General features: G+C 37.9%; 1 protein-coding gene across 3 annotated transcripts in view; it reads left to right on the top strand.

Annotated features, from left to right (window-relative positions):
- ZBTB20 (zinc finger and BTB domain containing 20) overlaps positions 1-18695 on the top strand; it is an 862593-nt gene that overhangs the window by 71834 nt on the left and 772064 nt on the right. Inside the window, exon 3 of one of the 3 annotated variants that reach the window (XM_070406231.1) lies at positions 14029-14105. The exons of the other annotated variants lie outside the window; for them this stretch is intronic. The gene's annotated coding sequence lies outside the window, so the exon portion shown is untranslated. The remainder of the gene's footprint in view (positions 1-14028; positions 14106-18695) is intronic. 3 annotated transcript variants of the gene reach the window in all.

Here is an 18695-nt window from a genome sequence, read left to right as displayed (position 1 = left end):
TGTGGATTAAGGCATTTCTATAACTGGCCTGGGATGCATTGCCAAACTTCAGGTGATGGGTTAATACTAGCAGAGTTTTGCTGCAACTAAAATTGAGGTAGGCAGGCAAGTTGGCTTTAGTCCATAACAGTGGTCACAATATCATGGAACCCGAGGTTGATAAGATAGAAGAAATGATCAATTAGGTATATATGCATATACAATGGTGCTGTTTCTATTTTGCTTAGAAGGCAGTTTGGATATCATTGCAATAATATGAAAGGCAGTAACTTAAAGTTCTAGCTAAGAAGATTCTCATTTCTCTGTATTGGATAAATGCGTGTTAGCCAATCTAAAGAGAAGAATACTAACAACGAGATCATCTTTCTTTTTTACTTGTTTTTCAAATAGTATGGTTTTTTTTTTTATGTTGAAAATGTTTGCTGTTACTCATTGAAAGATTTAACAAATGCCGAAATAAAGATCAGACTAATGGTCCATATAAAGATCTGCTGAATAGATACACACACTTTAAAAAAAGATATATTCATGACATTTTGATTAAGTTGATCAACTATAATAATAAGTTCCATTGAATTATTTGGCTTATCATCTAGAGCAGTGGTCGGCAAACTGGCCCCTTGAATGTAGCTCTTCCAAAAAATACCATGTGCGGGCGCGCATGTACAGTGCGATTGAAACTTTGTGGCCCGTGCCACTGGGCCAAAGAGCCGCATGTGGCTCGCGAGCCGTGGTTTGCTGACCACTGACATAGAAGATAAGATATTGCTGACTTTATTGCTGGGTCTGTTGGCCTGATGTTATCAATCATTTCATTTAATCATTATTTCATTCATTCACTGGGCACCTATTATGTTGGGATTGTATTTGTCATTATAGGGAATTAAAGGTGATTAATACATGGCCCTTATTTAAATTTGTAATTCTAGTGGCTATTGTATAAAATACCCTTAGATTTGGCCTGTACTATAATAATGTGTTGATCTCTTAATTATTTCACATCCAAAAGGTCCAGTTATTATTGTCATGTTCATATATGTAATTTGCATCTTCAGTGTTCTGGGTACTGAATTTAATGTACTTCCAATGCATTTAGACAGATTATAACCCCTAAAAGATAAAATATTGTAAATGTAAATATAAAATGTTATGGTAAACAACTTTATCAAATACTTTTTGTAGGGTTATAATTGGGTTTTAATCATATCACCCTCTTTTCTTTCATCTGATTCCTTCTTTATTTGGGAGAAGAGATGGGAAAGGACAGTTGGCACTTAGTAATGAAAATCCATTGTGAGTAGAAAACCCAACAAAAGCCTTTTGGTTTTTACTTAGTTCCTACTTCAATAAAATGCAAGCTTAGAAGCTACAGGAGATGAAGATGGATAGCTGTGCAGGTGCCTGATATGAAGTATCTTATATATGGCATGCTAAGGAAATGACTCCTTAGTTATATTGAGAAAAAAACATTTCAACAATTGAGTGAGGAAGAAAGGATACAAAGAGAAGAGACTGGTCTGTGAGACCAGTTGGAAGACAGTTAATGGTAATCAGGATTAAATACAGTGAAGGCTGGGCCTGAAACAGTAACTGTGAGGCTGTGAGAAACATCACCAGGAATGGATTCAAGAGATTTTTAGGAAGTAGAAATGATAAGATTTGGGGACTACCTAGATGGAGGAGTGGGGAGTGGGTACTATTAAGGGAAAAGAAGTTTAGGATGACTCTCAAGATTTTTCCTTGAGTACCTGGGTGTGCTATTCATGAGGAAAGGATTATTTTAGGAGAAGCAGGCAGCTAGCCAGGTTGAGGTCAGGGAGAATGAGAGGGAGAGATAAGAAAGGATATAAGTAATTCAGTTGAATTTCAAACATTACTTTGCTTTGAGAAAACATGGTGGAATCCTGTGACCTGAAAGAATAAAAATTAGGGTAACTGGCATGTTGAAGCAGGCTAAGGAGAGTGAGTTTCATGGGACAGTACTGATTAGGAAATTTTAGTGGAAAATAAAGTCTAGAATCAGATACTTATTCTTGGAGTAATTTTTTCCCAAATTTTCTTTAATGGCGCCCTTCCCCCATTTCGTTAACCAAAAAGTAGACTGGCTTATTCAAATGGTTTAACCTTAATGATGTGTCTGGGAGTCCTTGGAGAGTAGCTGCTTTAAAGAGTTATCTATGTGATGAGGCAGTATGGTAATGAGGCAAGTTCAAGTACCAGCTGTATGAATTGCTAGTTAAATAACCTTGTGTAAACCACTTAACCTTTTTGGGTTTCCATTTGCTCTCCTCTAAAATAAGAAGTTGAATAGTATGATCTCTGAGAAGGCTTTTAAATAGTAAAAACCCTATGATTTTATGACTGTGAATAACTTGATGATACCTGTAGGATTAACATCTTCAGAAACTTTAACAGCAGCCCTAACCAGTTTGGCTCAGTGGATAGAGCGTCGGCCTGCGGACTGAAGGGTTCCAGGTTCGATTCTGGTCAAGGGCATGTACCTTGGTTGTGGGCACATCTCCAGTGGGGAGCGTGCAGGAGGCAGTTGATTGATGTTTCTCTCTCATCGATGTTTCTAACTCTCTATCCCTCTCCCTTCTTCTCTGTAAAAAATCAATAAAATATATATTTTTTAAAAAGAAACTTTAACAGCAGACTTCTAGTTAAACCTGGTGATTTAAACATACTTTTTTTTTTTCTCATTCCTTCCTAGGAAGGGATTAAAAGTGTGAGTAAAAGACTATATATATATATATATATATATATATATATATATATATATATATGAATTCACAAGGAAGAGGAAGCAGTGTATGAAAGAGATACCATTTTTGGAAGATGTAAGATGGATGGAGGAATCAGTATAACTGAGAAAGCTGCATACAAATGCCTAGCGAGGATTGTGCCAATGAGAAAGCAACCCAGTCATGTGCCAGGTCTGACTCAAGAACTGGAGGAGTACTTCCTAGTGAATACAATAGGTGAAGTAAAATATAACTATTATACTCACAGAGATAGGATAAGATAGAACTTTTATGAAACATGTTAGGGTGGTATAAAAAAAGAATAATCAGAATAAGCACTCTTAAAATAGCTGAAATATTTTTAATAGAAGAATTGAATCTTTCCTAAAAATATAGCAAAAAGTGAAATAAATGGAAAATGGGAGAAAAAAACAAAATCAGACAAACAGTCTAACAATTCTGTGGATAGAGTGTTGGCACGTGGACTGAAGAGTAGCGGGTTCCATTCTGGTCAAGAGCATGTACCTAGGTTGCAGGCTCAATCCCTGGCCTTGGTTGGGGTGTGCAGGAGGCAACCAATCAATGTGTCTCTCTCACATCAATGTTTCTCTCTCTGTCTTTCCACCTCCCTTTCTCTCTCTCTAAAAATTAATGGAAAATATCCTTGGGTGAGGATTAACAACTACAAAAAATATGATTAATAGAAGTCCTAGAATACAGGGGAGAGCAAAGAAAATCATAGGGAAGAGGTTATCATAAAATTATATTATAAAAATTTTCAGAACTGAAGAACATGAGTTCTGGGTGCACATTAAAATATATATAAAGCAGATCCATGACAAGTACATAACTGGACTATTTTAGAATGCCAGCAATATAGAGATAATAATACTAGTTTCTAGAGAGAAAATATAAACCTTAGATATACATTTGCTCAAGAAACAGCATGGTATTTGCTCTCTTAATGGCAATAACCAAAGCCAGAAGACATGGCTAGAATTCTGAGGGAAATTGCTTTTAACTTGTGTTCTATACCTAGCCAAACTATTATTAATCAGGTGTGAGGATAGGAAAAAAAGACATTTTTAGATGCATGATTCTCTAAATGTACCTTCCCTGGTTGCTTCCTCAGGAATCTTTTTACATGCAAATGAGGGTAATAGGAGAAAAGAGGAAAACAGTTTTTAGGAAATAAGTGATGAGAATGAGGTAAGGGTGAAGGGAATGGAAGTTCTTGGGCAGCAGCTGTGCATTGATCCTAAGAGTAATTAGTCTGCAGTTGAGCAGGAAAATGGAAAAATCCAGAAAGAGATATTTTTAAAAGGAAGAGTTGGAATTAATAGAATGCTTCATGCTTAAGAGTATGAAATAGAAGGAATTGGAAGTACTGATTCATAGTTATAAACTAGTTACAGGGACAACTGTTTAAAGCACAGGGAATATAGTCAACACTATTGTAATAACTCCGTATGGTGCCAGGTGGGAACCTAAAATATCGGGGGAGCACTTTGTACAGTAGATGTTTGTCTAACCACTATGCTGTACACCTGAAACTAATACAAAATAATGTTGAATGCAAACTGTAATTGAAAAAAAATAAATGAAATTTTAAAAAGAGTGTTAAATATATTCAGAGAGGTTTCACATTTCTGTTGCATAACTTGGGAGTTGGGGACAAAAGTGGCATTATTAACTCTAGGAAAACTGTTATTCAAGGAAGGAAATGTATTAAAAATATAGTAGTTCACTGAACATTAGGAGGATGAAAAGAAAGGTAGTGTGGGTGGTAGAAGAGCTAAAAACTAAGAATATAATCATATTTTTTAGAGAGATAAATACTAGAAAGGTTATGGACTGCTTTTTTTGTGTGTCTTTTTGTTTGTTTGTCTTTATGAGTTTATGTTGGCCAAACTGAGGACATGCCAGGGAGCAAATATACATTTAAAATTAAGGAGGGAGACAGGAGGGGGGCAAGGGAATGTGCTGGGGAGTGGGAGTGGCCGGAGAGAGGTCGATGGGAAAAGAAGGAGACATATGTAATACTTTAAACAATAAAGAATTTAAATTAAAAGACTTAAATTAAGGAGGGAACTTAGGGAAAATTATGTGAAGATGGGCAAAAGCAAAGCGGGGATTGGATGCAGGGTTGGGGAACCTTTTTTTCTGCCAAGGGCCACTTAGATATTTATAACATCATTCCCGGGCTATACAAAATTATCAACTTAAAAATTAGCCTGCTATATTTGGTCAAACATTTAATTAATCACCCCTAATGCCTCGTCAGGGCCAGACCAAATGATTTCTTGGGCCTTATATGGCCTACAGGCCGGATGTTCCCACCCCTGGTTATTACAAAATAGTTAACAAGATTATGTGTTCTCTTGAGATTGGTTACAGTTTATTTCAACTGTGTGTTAACCTAGATACACAGAAGCTAGGGGCAGGGTTTGTGTAAGACAAAGATAAAACCTTTTACTAAAGAAATTATATGCCTGGGGCATGACTGCCTGCCATGACTTGCCCAGTTAGGAATTTATGATCAGATTACACTGTGAGGTTACTTTTCATAGAACCCCCTTTTTTTGTTAATAGTCCCCACTTGTAATCATAAATTGAGAGACCAGTCAGGAGCCGAAAACCAGGATTACAGGCTTTATTAGGGGAAAGAGACCTGCCGGGCTGTCTTGCAATAGGAAAACAGCAAACTGTGCAGAGGTGAACACACCTTTTGAGGGGAGAAATGGGAAGGAATGGGGGCTTAGTGTATTCGGCGCATGATGATTGGTGGCTTAATGTATGGTCCGTATAGGAACAAGGGCTTAGGGTACTTGGCAGGTATTGATTGGTGGTTCAATGTATAGTCCATATAAGGTACATGGTTAGTCACTCAGGTATTTCTGGGCTGCAGGTTACGTCATACTCCGCCCACCAGTTGGGGGAAGGGAGGATCTATCATTCCAGGCTTTTGGTAATAGTGAAAAAAAATTGAGAGCCCGGGCAAGGTGAGGGGGGGAAGGTCCGTCTTCTGTAGCTACTTCCTGCTGAGAGGGGACGTCGTCAGGGGCATCTACCCGGGGTCTCAAAGATTCTGGTGACATAGGTGTCTCTAGGTTCTGAATCCAAGGCCAGATAGATCTCTCCCACCTTCTCGTTGGCGAACGCCTGCATTCTGTTCTGCAAAAAACTAGTGAAACAGCACATGAGACAGGAGCTAAAGAGCAAAATTAAGAGAATAAATACCAGTGGGCCTAATAGTGGGAGGAGCTATGGGGTAAGTCAGCCAAAAATGGCATAACCCCCTTCTAGCTGGTTACATTGTCTTTGGTCAGTCCTGTCCCAGAGGGATTTAAAGTGATCTTTGACAATTCCTGATTCATTTACAAAGTAGCATTCTTCACCAAGAAAGACACAAGTACCCCCTTTTTCTGCTGTCAAGAGATCTAAAACACGCCAGTTCTGTAGGGCTACCGCTGCTAAGGAGTCTACCTGCCTTTGAAGGGATTCAAGGGAATTGCTAATGATGGAGATATCCTCTGAAAATTCAGACAATTTGTGGTAGAAATGAACAGAGGAGGAAATGCCTCCTACTCCTGTCCCTACTGCAGTGAGGACTCCCGTACCCACTAAGAGGGGAACAAGGGCCTCCCTTTTGTGGCGATGTCTGAGAAGACCAAGAGAGGATTCGAGTTCTCCCTCTGTTCTGATAGAAAGATTGGGGGTTAGGAAGACATAAAGGCAGAGCGAGTGTGACAGGTCCTGGGGGACACAGGTGTAGGCTGTAGTCCCACAGAGGAGAAAAATACCCGGTGGAGGGCAGGCTAGGGGAGGGGGTAAATTTATAGATTGTGCACAGTAGTAAGGTGTAGGAGTAGTTGAGGTAGTGGTTTGAGAGGTATTTGTTAAACAGGTAGTGTTTTCCGTATTAAAGGGAGATGTTGTATAGGGTGCGTTGAGGTCTGGTATAGGTAAGAGTTAAGTTAGTGGTCCAATAGGTTGGAATTGGAGTGGCTATGATGAGGGTTCGAGCCAGTGACAGAAAAATCCAGCAGGATGTAGAGAAGGAAGGATTGATGTTAGAGAGTAGATGGAAGGTTGTGTTGATGAGGGTGGGTAAAGGAGTAGGCCCAGGGTTCGTAGGGCGAGAGAGAATGTCCTTTAATGGGGGAGGGATAGGTCGGGGATTAATATAGGTTTTGATAAAGATAGTTATACCCCCGGGGTCCCTACTCCCCATCTATTCTAATTCCTGCTGGCTGAGCCTGGTTCCAGAGTGGGTCTGCTGGGTTTGATATGGTAAAGCTGACAGGATTATACGTTAGGGTGCCACAGTCCAAGGGGGGTCTGAGGTTTACTAGCAGACTACATAAAGCACCAGAGTGGTAGTGAGAACAATGCCACTATGGACAATAGAACTCCCCTACATCGTCACAGTCCCCTCTCTGGTGGTATTTCATACATAGATATTTGTGGTCAGTGGCATAGCTCCGATACCACCACCGCAGCTAGACCACCCCGGGGCCATGGCTGCACAAGCATGGAAATAGAGTGACACTAGAGGATTTCCCATCCCAGACAGTAGAATTGATGACTTCCTCATCATCCCAAGTCCGTTTCACCTGAAAAGACCAAAAAACCTTCATTGGTGCATTCATTGTTAGCTGACTGTAGGAGGATTATGGTGAAGAGATGAGACATGTAAAAAGGAATTCGAAAACCTGAGCTTCTTGGGCAGGGCCCAGGCGGGGGTCTCGAGTTTGAGCAGGACTTGGCTCAGTGTCCTTCCTTGTTGCATTTGAAGCATGGGCCCGGAGGAGGCTTAGCCCCTTACTTACCTGCAGTTGGAGGACCAGCACTTCGTTTGAGGTTTATGAGAGTGGTGGCTAGGAGCTGGAAGGCCTCCTACTGGGCCTCAGCTTTGGCCTGATCTCGCCTTTGTTTTTTGGATTTCAGTTTCCTAGCCTCTATTATCAAAGACCTTAAAGGTCAGGTTAACAAGGTCTTTTTGAGGGATTTGTGGACCTGTATCTGTTTTTTGAAGTTTGCGGCGTATGTCGGGGGAATAAAGGTGGTCAGGTCAGTGGAAAAAGACCTGAGATGCCTCTTAATCTGTGTGAGGCTGGACATAGAGAATGGGACATGGACTCAGACCATGCCTTCAGTTCCTGCTGCCTCCCTCAGGGGTAGAATGGATGTGGGAATAGAAGAGGCTGTTGAGGAAGGCAGTCTTTGGGTGGCCTGAGAATGAGTGTTAGATGGGAAAGGTTGTTTTGGAGCTCACGTTCTCAAGATCTGGGCTCTCAGGGACTGGGGAGAAGGCGGCTGCTGGTTAAGAGTGTCTGAAGAGAAAGAGCCGAGGCGTTTTTTGATTTGAGAAAGATCAGAGAGTGAGAAGGGAATGGCTACCCGAATAATAACCTCCCCCTTACAACCTCGCGCAAAGGGAATTGGCCAGCCACCTGTGAATTTGGTTGCTGGCAGTCACAGGGTCAGAGATTAGGTGGAGAGCGCACAGGGAAAGGTAGGTGGTTAGAATTCTCAGAGGGTAGAGCATGGGGTGCAGGTTTCATGGCGGGGTTGTAAGGAGGTGACGGGAGCTGGCGAGGTGGAGAGGAATGATCAGCTGGGTCGAAAGAGTCAGAAGACAGAGAAAGGGGCTGAGGACCGGTTTGAGAGGGTGAAGGAGACTTTGCGAGGAGGATCTGATGGGTGGAACATGAGGAGTAAAGCGAGGGGCAGGAGTGGAGGGGAAAGAAAGCCTGTACATAGGGATCCCTGAGGCCTCCCTGTCTGGTGGCAAAAATTATCTAGGTCTCGAAGGATATTGAAATCGAAAGTGCCATTTTTTGGGCCACTGAGAGCCATTGTCGAATTTATATTGTGGCCAGGCAATGTTACAGAAAAAAAAATGAGCTTCTTTGGTTTGATGTAGCCAGAAAGACCAAGGGTCTAAAGATTGGCAAGGAGATACCCTGAGGGTGTGTTTTCAGGTGTTTGGATTGAGAAGTCCCCATGACTGGAGGGAAGGGCTATCGGAAGTTGGGGAAGGAGCAAGGAGCATCCTCCTGTTCCCTCGACCAACCTGTAGAGAGAAGGGGCTGAGAAAAGGTTCTGAGATCGTCACCCCGAGATACCTTTCCCATGGAGTAGAAGAGAATTCCCCGGCCAGGCACCTGGGCTTTCATAGAATGAGTAGCCGAGTAGACGGGAAACTCTGTAGACCCTAATGCCCCTCCAGGTCACAGGGAGAGAGAGAAAAAAAGAGGGGGGTAATTTGGGTCCGAAGGCCTACCAGAAGGCGGGAGGTGAAGAGATCCCCACGGGTCCTGGTTCGGCAGGGTCCGAGAGAGGGTCCAGGGCGGGCCAATCAACTCAGAACCTACCTTCGAGCAGAGCTAGAGAAGCTCGGGGCTAGTTCTGAGGATCGTCCACCCTCCTGTTCACCTCCGGAGTTTCGGCACCAGAATGAGATACCAGTCGGGAGCCGAAAACCAGGATTACAGGCTTTATTAGGGGAAAGAGAACTGCCGGGCTGTCTCGCAATAGGAGAACAGCAAACTGTGCAGAGGTGAACACACCTTTTGAGGGGAGAAATGGGAAGGAATGGGGGCTTAGTGTACTCAGCGCGTGCTAATTGGTGACTTAATGTATGGTCCATATAGGAACAAGGGCTTAGGGTATTTGGCAGGTATTAATTGGTGGTTCAGTGTATAGTCCATATAATGTACATGGTTAGTCACTCAGGTATTTCTGGGCTGCAGGTTACATCATACTCCACCCACCAGTTGGGGGAAGGGAAGATATATCATAAATCACTTTGAAATATGCATTGATGACTAACATTTTGGTAGGATTGTATGGTCTCACAGTGCCAGGAAGGCTCATTTGTAGGGAGTATCATTATAGACAGCATTTTATGACCATTGGGGATGGGGTCATACTGCAACCATGGCATTTGAGTTGAGACTGAATTTTCCCAAAACCTGAAGGGCAAGTAAAAAGAAGGAAGTCAGGTGTTATGACCTTCATTGTGAAAAAACACTCTGGATTGTGCATGTCTATCCTGTGAACTGTCATGATCCCAGTTTTGCCTTCTGTCTCCTTTTTTTTTTTTTTGTATTTGGCATCAAATGTAACATTTACATAAGCCATAAAAGGAGTATTAAGTTATCTTATTTATGTTCAGTAATCATAAACAGTTGGGCTGTATAGAAAAACCCAAAGAACAAGTATAACTATTATAACTAATACTATTAGCAGACAGGTAAAGATAAACAGTTTCTGAGTTCAATATCAATATACAGGCCTTGTCAATGTCTTCGTATAGCTGTTTGCCTCTGAAGTTGGCAACTTCGCATCCTAGAGGACTTTGATGACCATTGTAGGCAGAGGCAAGTGTCAGAAATATTAGGTATCAATCTGTGGTTAGGTGCCTGACAAGATTCCTTCTAGTGAGTTTGGAGAGTATCTTTTATTTGATGTCCTTTCCACAAAAACAATATCTAAAGTCTGTCTCCTGGGAGCTTGCTGGGAAACTTTTTGTTTTTATTTAAAATAAATATTGTGGTACTATTTAACTAGTAAGCTATACAGATGTATTACTTGGAAAATTATGAGAACTGATCATTTAAAAATTATAACAATAGGAATATATGTATTTTGGCTTTTGATTTTTCATATAGAAGGGTAATTATTGGTGAAGTGTACATATTTGACTTATCTGGAGGAATTAAATGGTTTATACCGTGGTATTGCAGAAATTTGGACATTCTTTCTCTGGAGAATAAAATTTAGTTACAGGAGTTTCTTCTTATATAGTACCCATATCATTTCCTTGTTAAAAGTTATGGTGAGAAATCTGAAAGTTGTTGCTGCAATTCCCGTACCCTAAATATGTGTTCCACATAAAAGCAAGTTAACTACTGATGGCTAAGGAGAAATAGAAAACACATGAGTAAACTTCCATTTAACTTTGTAGGTACAGTCATATAATACAAATTAAACATAGTTCACTTGTTAAACAAAGAATAGTTTTCCCTTATTCTAAGTAATGTCTGAATACTTAAGATCAAAAACTTCACATGGCTAGTTTATGCATTCTCTTGGAATGCTTTTAACTGTTCACTGACTCATTACCTATTCATCTATAGCTAATGTAAAACCACTTTTGTTGTGGTTTCAAAAATATGGAGGTTATGTGATTCAGTTCATGCAATTTAGAATTTAGTTTATCTTTCAGTAATCAAAAACATCCTTTGCCAAAAAATCCAGTATGAGTGTGCTCAAAATATCAAGTGCTTTTGAAGTTTTAAAATAAAAAACTCCAACAACAAAAATCCAACAACAAACGAACAAAACCCCCAGTACATGTCTTGTAAACAAAAGTGTTTAGCAGACACCCTTAAACCTCCTTGAGAAAATTTTTAGAACATAAGAGGGCAGACACAGAGACTGAGGTAGAAAAGGAGGAAATTTCTCCCTGAATTTTTTTTTTAAACCAAGGACATTTGGTGTTGAGAGGAGAAAAAGGAGAAGAAAAATGAATAAAGAACATGATTTATTTCAAAGATTTATTTTGTAATTGATTGTAGCTTATAAAGGTTTTCATTGATAGTTGTATGGGAGGGAGAATTCTAAGTTTCAATGCTGACACTTTGAAGAGTTGCCCTGTTGTTGCAGCTGCTTGGGCAGCCTTGCTCAAACATCAATGGTGCATTGTGGCAGCTTGCTCCGCTTCCCTGTTTCTGATGGACGTTCTCCAGGCAGTGAAGGGCAAAGGGGCTGGCAATGCTGGTAACTGGCATAATAGAAGTTGTTGGACCAGTTTGGAGTGTATGTGTGTGAACTGAACACTTAATGACAGATTCTGTATTATGGTCAGTCTAAGTTCAGGGTCAGAAAGTACTTTCTGGTTAATTAATAGGGATGAAATATATATTTTCTTTCTGTGGCACAGAGTGCATATTATTTAGTTTTTGTTTAGTGGTTGGTAGAAGGGACTAATGCTTGTGGCCTGGCAGGGGGAGGGGGGGGGGAAATCAGTGTATACTCAGATATAGCTACATTGAAATATTTTCATCATAAAAATAAATAATTAAATTTACTGTTCATAATATTTTATTATTGATTTTTAGGATATTCTAATTAAAGTTTTCTGCTATTTGTGAAAATCTGTTTCCGTTTTTAGCCCCCTTCTATATGTCCAATGATACTCTAATACAGTGGTTCCCAAACTTATTTGGCCTACCGCCCCCTTTCCAGAAAAATTATTACTCAGCCCCTGGAAATTAATTTTTTTTTAATTTTAATAGCAGTTACTCATCACCCCAAAATGCACCTGTGGCCATCACCGCCCCCCTGGATCGCTGCAATGCCTACCAGGGGGCGGTAGCGCCCACTTTGGGAATCACTGCTCTAATATATTCTTTTAGATTCATAAACTTTTAGAAGGGATATGAAAAGTGGCCTCATTCTGAATAGATAGGGTCATTATTTGGAAGTATATGACATAATGTTAGGAGGTAATGCAGAGAAGGAAGAGATGATGGATTTATTTTGCATATATATATATTTATTTATTTTTTGCTAAGAGGAATAACCTTCATATTGGAAGGCGGGAATGGAAATCAATGGTTTGTAGATGCTGATTTGTCAAAATTAAAACTTCACAAAGTTTGACACATTTTATTTTAGAATGATAATCATATTAAAAAAAATCCTGCACATTTATGTAACGTGTGTTTTTCAAAGCATTGTCAATATATATTTTTACTGAATCCTTATGGTGATGCTGAGAAGTAATACATTGTGATAATTCCCATTTCATAGGTGAGGAAAGAGAAAAGCAATCAACTAAAGAATTTTGAATAGTAGGCCGTAGATCAGATCTTTGCACTTAATCTCATTTATTATTCACTGTACCCAAGAAGATGCTATCCATTTATAGATGTGTTTATCAAAATTAAATAATTTTTTCAAGCCACATAACTGTCCATCAAAGCACCTGGAATCCAAACCTAAGGACTTTTGCTCTAAAGCTTGTGCTTTTTCCACTGAAATTCATAACTTTCAGATATGATTACATTGGGGAGTTGGAAGATATATAATACTGTATATAAGCAAATGTGTAAAGTCTTAAAGATAAAATAAAGACAAATTTTGTAATCTACACAAACTATTAACTTTGTTTATCTTTGGCAAAGTTATAAAATGAAATATTGAATACATTATTTGTAATCTATGTAGAAACCAAGGTAATTACTAAGAGCCTCTTCATGATTTCACAAAGAGCAAGTCATGTCATTCTAATCTCATTTCCCTTTTTTGATAAAGTTAACTAGGTTATCAGATGAGAACAGTTTGTAGCCATACCTATCTTGGTATAAACATGGGATTTGACAAAATGATGGCAGTAGATTTAGGTAGATTCATAAGCTATTTGAAAAACTTTACTCAAGTAGTCATTTATTCTTGTTTGTTTATTTTTGGTAAATATTTATTAATTAAGAAAACATACTCTCAACTTGGATCTAGAATGGCATTTAAACTGTACCTTGAATTATAGAATTTATATTAAAAAATAGGGAAAAGGTTTGCAAGTAATAGCATTAGCTAACCTTCACTGACTTAATGCTCTTCTATTTTTATTCTTCATGAGAATCCTTTTGAAGTAGGTTCTGTATTATCATTACTATTTTGATGATACTAAAAGTACAGAAAGTTTTAGTGTAACTTGCTCTGTAAACTGCTGGAGTCAGGATTTGAACTTCAGCAGTTTATCCTAGAGCCTGTACTCTTAAGAAATAAAATAAAAAAGATGGGTATTAAGAGGAGGTTGTTTAGGTAATGATACACAATTCAGTATGGTTAGAACATAGGTATGCCTAGAGCAGTGATGGCGAACCTATGACACGCGTGTCAGAGGTGACACGTGAACTCATTTTTTTGGTTGATTTTTCTTTGTTAGATGGCATTTAAATATATAAAATAAATATCAAAAATATAAATCTTTGTTTTACTATGGTTGCAAATATCAAAACATTTCTATATGTGACACGGCACCAGAGTTAAGTTAGGGTTTTTCAAATGCTGACATGCTGAGCTCAAACGGTTCGCCATCATTGGCCTAGAGCAGGGGTGGGCACACTTTTTGACTCGAGGACCACAATGGGTTCGTAAACTGGACCGGAGGGCCGGAACAAAAGCATGGATGGAGTGTTTGTGTGAACTAATATAAATTAAAAGTAAACATCATTACATAAAAGGGTACGGTCTTTTTTTTTTTTAGTTTTATTCATTTCAAACGGGCCGGATCCGGCCTGCGGGCCGTAGTTTTCCCACGGCTGGCCTAGAGGAAGATATCAGGTAATGTCTTTGACTTTCTTGTCATCAATGTTATTTTATATAGCAGTGATTTGGATGAAAGAATGAGAATTTCTATAAAATTTTAAAATTGGAATGAATATAATTTCTGTATTTTTTGAAATATTTATAACATAAGTAGGTGTCACATAAAATATATGGTTCTTGAAAATAAACCCTGAAATTTAATGAGACAATAGGGAGAGGCAGATACTTTAAAAAAAAACCCGAATGCCATCTTCTGCTGCATTGAAATAATTATGTTTTACGCCTGGATATACTTTGCTGACCGTGATGCAGAGAAGGGGAACCAATAATCACACTGAGTTGAGAAGACAGAACTTGAAGGTCAGGGCGACTGAGGAAGTGGAAATAGTAGAGTGGGGATAGTACTAGAGGGGAGGGAGGTATACTAGTAAAGAGAAAGAGCTGCAGCAATCTGCAAAGGCATTGCTGTGAGTCTTGCTAAATACTAAACTGCATACTTTGGGTGAACCTCCAGAGGCTGGGCAAAGAACAATCAGAGAACTGAAAGATAAACCAAGCCCAGAGATTATATAAGGATTTGAGATACCTAGTTTTGTTCAGCCAAAGTGGAGAGATCTTGTTAATAGTGTGGGGAATGAGTACCCAAAAGAATCACCCTTTTGCCGTATCAGGTAATATTGAAAGATTTCAGGAATTAGGATGTAGACATGTCTTTGGGGCTATCATTCAACCCACCATACCAGGGAAATTTAAAAATATTCTTAACTAGTGCTCACTTTGGCAGCACATATACTAAAACTATTCTTAACTAAATTATAATGAAATCATTATTTTGAGATGCATCTAATGCAATGGTTAGAAGAAAAAATTGTAGCTTTAAATTATTATATTAGAAATGAGAAAGATGATCTAAGCTTCTGCCTTAAGGAGTCAGACAAAAAATAGCAATTTGACCACAAAGTAAGTAGCAGTGAGGAAATAATAAAGTAGAAATAAAATTAATAAAAATATATGAACAGAAGAAATAATAAAGGAAACATAGTTCTTACTTTGAAATTATGAATAAAATTGATAAACTTTTAGGAACTCTGATTATGAAAAAAGAAGGTACAGATTGTCAGTATTAGTAATGAAAGAGGGAAATAACTACAAATCTTACAGATATTGCATGGATAATAAAAGAATATTGTAATCAATTTTATGCTAGTAATTCAGTAACTTAAATGAAATGGACAAATTCCCTAAAAGACACAGCTAACGTAATACTTAGTGGTGAACAACTAAGTGCTTTCCTATGATTATCAATAACAAGGTAATCATACCCACTCAAACTACTTCTACTTGATATTTTTTGGAGATCTATAAGTGCAATAAAACAGGAAAAAGAAAGGCATAAATGTTGAAAGGAAGAAGTAAACTTTATTTATTGACAAATGACATGATCTTGTTCTTCAAGATTCATATAAGTTCTATGAATCTACAAAAGCTAATAGAACTAATAAGATAATTTATCATCCTTGCACAGTATAATATACAAAATCCATTATATTGCATGTTAACAGAAAACAATTAGAAAAAATATAAAATGCTATTTATCATAGCATAAAAATCAGATATATTTAGGCATAAAATTAATTCTCTGTATAGATAGGTAGGATATAGATATAGATACATATGACTTATACATTGAAAACTAAATAAATATTACTCAGGGAAAGTAAAGATGACCAAAATATAAGGAATGATAAACCATGTTCATGGATCCAGAAACTCAATATTGTTAATAATGTTGATTTTTCCTGATGTAATCTGTAGAATCAGTGCAATCCCCATTAAAATTAAAGCAAGCTTTTTATAAAAATTGATAAGGTATTTCTAAAATTTATTTGGAAATGTAAATGACACAGAGTAGTTGAGCTAATTTTTAAAAATGAAGAATAAAGTAGAAGGACTTGTATTACTTGATTTCAAAATTTATTCTAAAGCAACAGTAATCAATAGGCTATTTTTTTGCATAAAAATAGAGAACCCAGAAACTGACTCACGTATACATGGCTAGTAGATTTTTGATAAAGGTACCAAGATAATTGAGCCGGGAGAGAAAAGTCACCCTAACCAATAATGCTAGTACAACTGATTAAATCTAAATATTTTCTAGAACACAGGAGAAAATGTTTGCAACCTTGGAGTAGGCAAAACTTTCTGGAAAAGGATACCAAACCATAAAAGAAAATAAAAGATAAAATAAGCCTTATCACAATAAAAAATGTAAAAATTGGCTCTTTGAAAAATGAGAATGTAAGTGATATATACTATAGGAAAATATTTACAGTATTCATCTGACAATTTATTTGTATTCAGAATGCTTAAAAACTTTTTCATCCAATAAATAAGACCACACTGCATAAGAAAGTGAACAAAATATTTGAATCCTTCACTAAATAAGATACAAGAATGGTCAATAAGTACATGAAAATATGCTCAGCATTTTTCATTATCAGGAAATTGAAAATAAAAGCTACCAGATTCCACTACATATCTCTCTCTATAAAAGCCTAAGCAACCGTCTGATCGGTAGCTATGATGTGGATTAACCATCAGGGGGCAGACGCTCAATGCAGGAGCTGCCGAGCTGTGGTGACTTGGCAGCTGCGGTTCTGGGTGATGCACCCGGAACCAGAGAGGAGGGAGCCTGATTCTGGGGTGCATCACCCGAGAACTCTTGTCGCAATCCAGGACCCCTCCAGGGATGTCGGAGAGCCGGTTTTGGCCTGGTCCCCTCAGGACAGGCTGAGGGACCCCACCAGTGCATGAATCTATGCACCAGGCCTCTAGTTTAATACAATAGCTGACATTTAAAACTCTGATGATACTATCTATGGTAAGGATATGGAGCAACTAGAATTCTCATTCATTGCTGGTGAAAAATGTAAAATAGTAGAACCACTTTGGAAAACTGTTTGACTCTCTTTTATAAAGTTTTACTATACAGTACATTCACCATATAGTCTAGCAATTCCTCTCCTAAAGTGTTTACCCAAGATAAATTAACATGTCCACCTGAAAGACTTGTAAATGAATGTTATTCATAGCTGCTTTATTCTTAATAGTCTAAAATGTACATCAGCTCAAATATCCTACATCAGTCTATTGGACAAAAATTGTGGCATATTTATGCAATGGAATACTACTCAGCAATAAAAATGAATAAACTGTATGTGTGGTTTTTATTTTATTTATTTATTTATTTTAATTTAAAATTTTTTTCTTTTTTATTTAATTTATTGGGGTGACACTGGTTAACAAAATTATATGGGTTTCAGGTGCACAAGTCCACAACACATCATCTGTATACTATATTCTGTGTTTACTACCCCAAGTCAAGTCTCTTTCCATCACTATTCATTTCTCTATACCTTCCTCCCCTTCACTCTCCTCCCCTTGGCAATCAGCACACTTGTCCGTGTCCATGTTTTTTTTTTTAACCTTTTTTTTCTTTTTAGCTCAATCCCTCCTCCACACACACCCTCACCTAGCCCCCCTACCCTCCTTTCCCTAGCAGTTGTCAGCCTGCTCTCTTTGTATAAGTTGTCTCTCTTTTGCTTGCTAGTTCATTTTTTTTTTCATTGGATTCCACCTATTAGTGAAATCATACTGGTTTTGCCTTTCTCTGACTGGATTATTTCACTTAGAATAATGCTGTCCAGGTTCATCCATGCTGTCACAAAGGGTAAGATCTCTTTCTTTTTTACAGCCTAGTTGTATACCATTGTGTAAATGTATCACAGCTTTTTTACCCACTCATCTACTGACAGACACAGGTTGTTTCCAAATCTTGCCTATTGTAAATAGCGCTGCTGCAATGTCTTTTGGCACCTGTATGCCATTTTTGGAGGAGTGTCTATTCAGATCCTTTGGCCATTTTTAAAATTGGATTTTTTTCTTTGTGTTTTGTTAACTTATTTATAAATTTTGGATATTAACCCATTATCAGGTGTATCATTGGTGAATATGTTCTCCCAATCAGTGGGTTGTCTTTTTATTTTGTTTATGGTTCCTTTTTTTTTTTTTGAGGTGTTTTTTTGTTTGTTTGTTTGTTTGTTTATGGTTCCTTTGTTGTGCAAAAACTTTTTAGTTTGATGTAGTCCCATTTGTATATTTTTTCTTTTGTTTCCCTTGCCTGAGGAGACATCAGAAAAAAATACTGCTACAAGAAATGTTTGAGATTTTACTGCCTATGTTTTCATCTAGGATTTTTATGGTTTTGAGTCTTACATTTAAGTCTTTAATCCATTTGGAGTTTAGTCTTGTGTTTGGTGTAAGAAGGTGGTCTGATTTTATTTTTTTACATATTATCTGTCCAATTTTCCCAGCAACATTACCCTGTTGTATATTCTTGCCTCCTTTGTCAAATATTAAATGAACATAAAGGCGTAGGTTTATTTCTGAGCTCTCCATTCTGTTTCATTGATATACTAGTATATGTTTGTTTTTATGCCAGTACAATGCTATTTTGATTACTATGGCCTTGTAGTATAGTTTGATATCAGGCTGTGTGATTCCTCCAACTTTGTTCTTCTTTCTCAAGATTTCTGTGGCTATTCA

The sequence above is a fragment of the Myotis yumanensis genome, unplaced genomic scaffold, assembly GCF_028538775.1.
Source record: "Myotis yumanensis isolate MYYU_CA2020_CCGP unplaced genomic scaffold, mMyoYum1.0.hap1 SCAF_2, whole genome shotgun sequence".
Classification (NCBI taxonomy): domain Eukaryota; kingdom Metazoa; phylum Chordata; class Mammalia; order Chiroptera; family Vespertilionidae; genus Myotis; species Myotis yumanensis.
This window is presented reverse-complemented; position numbering and strand designations above follow the sequence as displayed.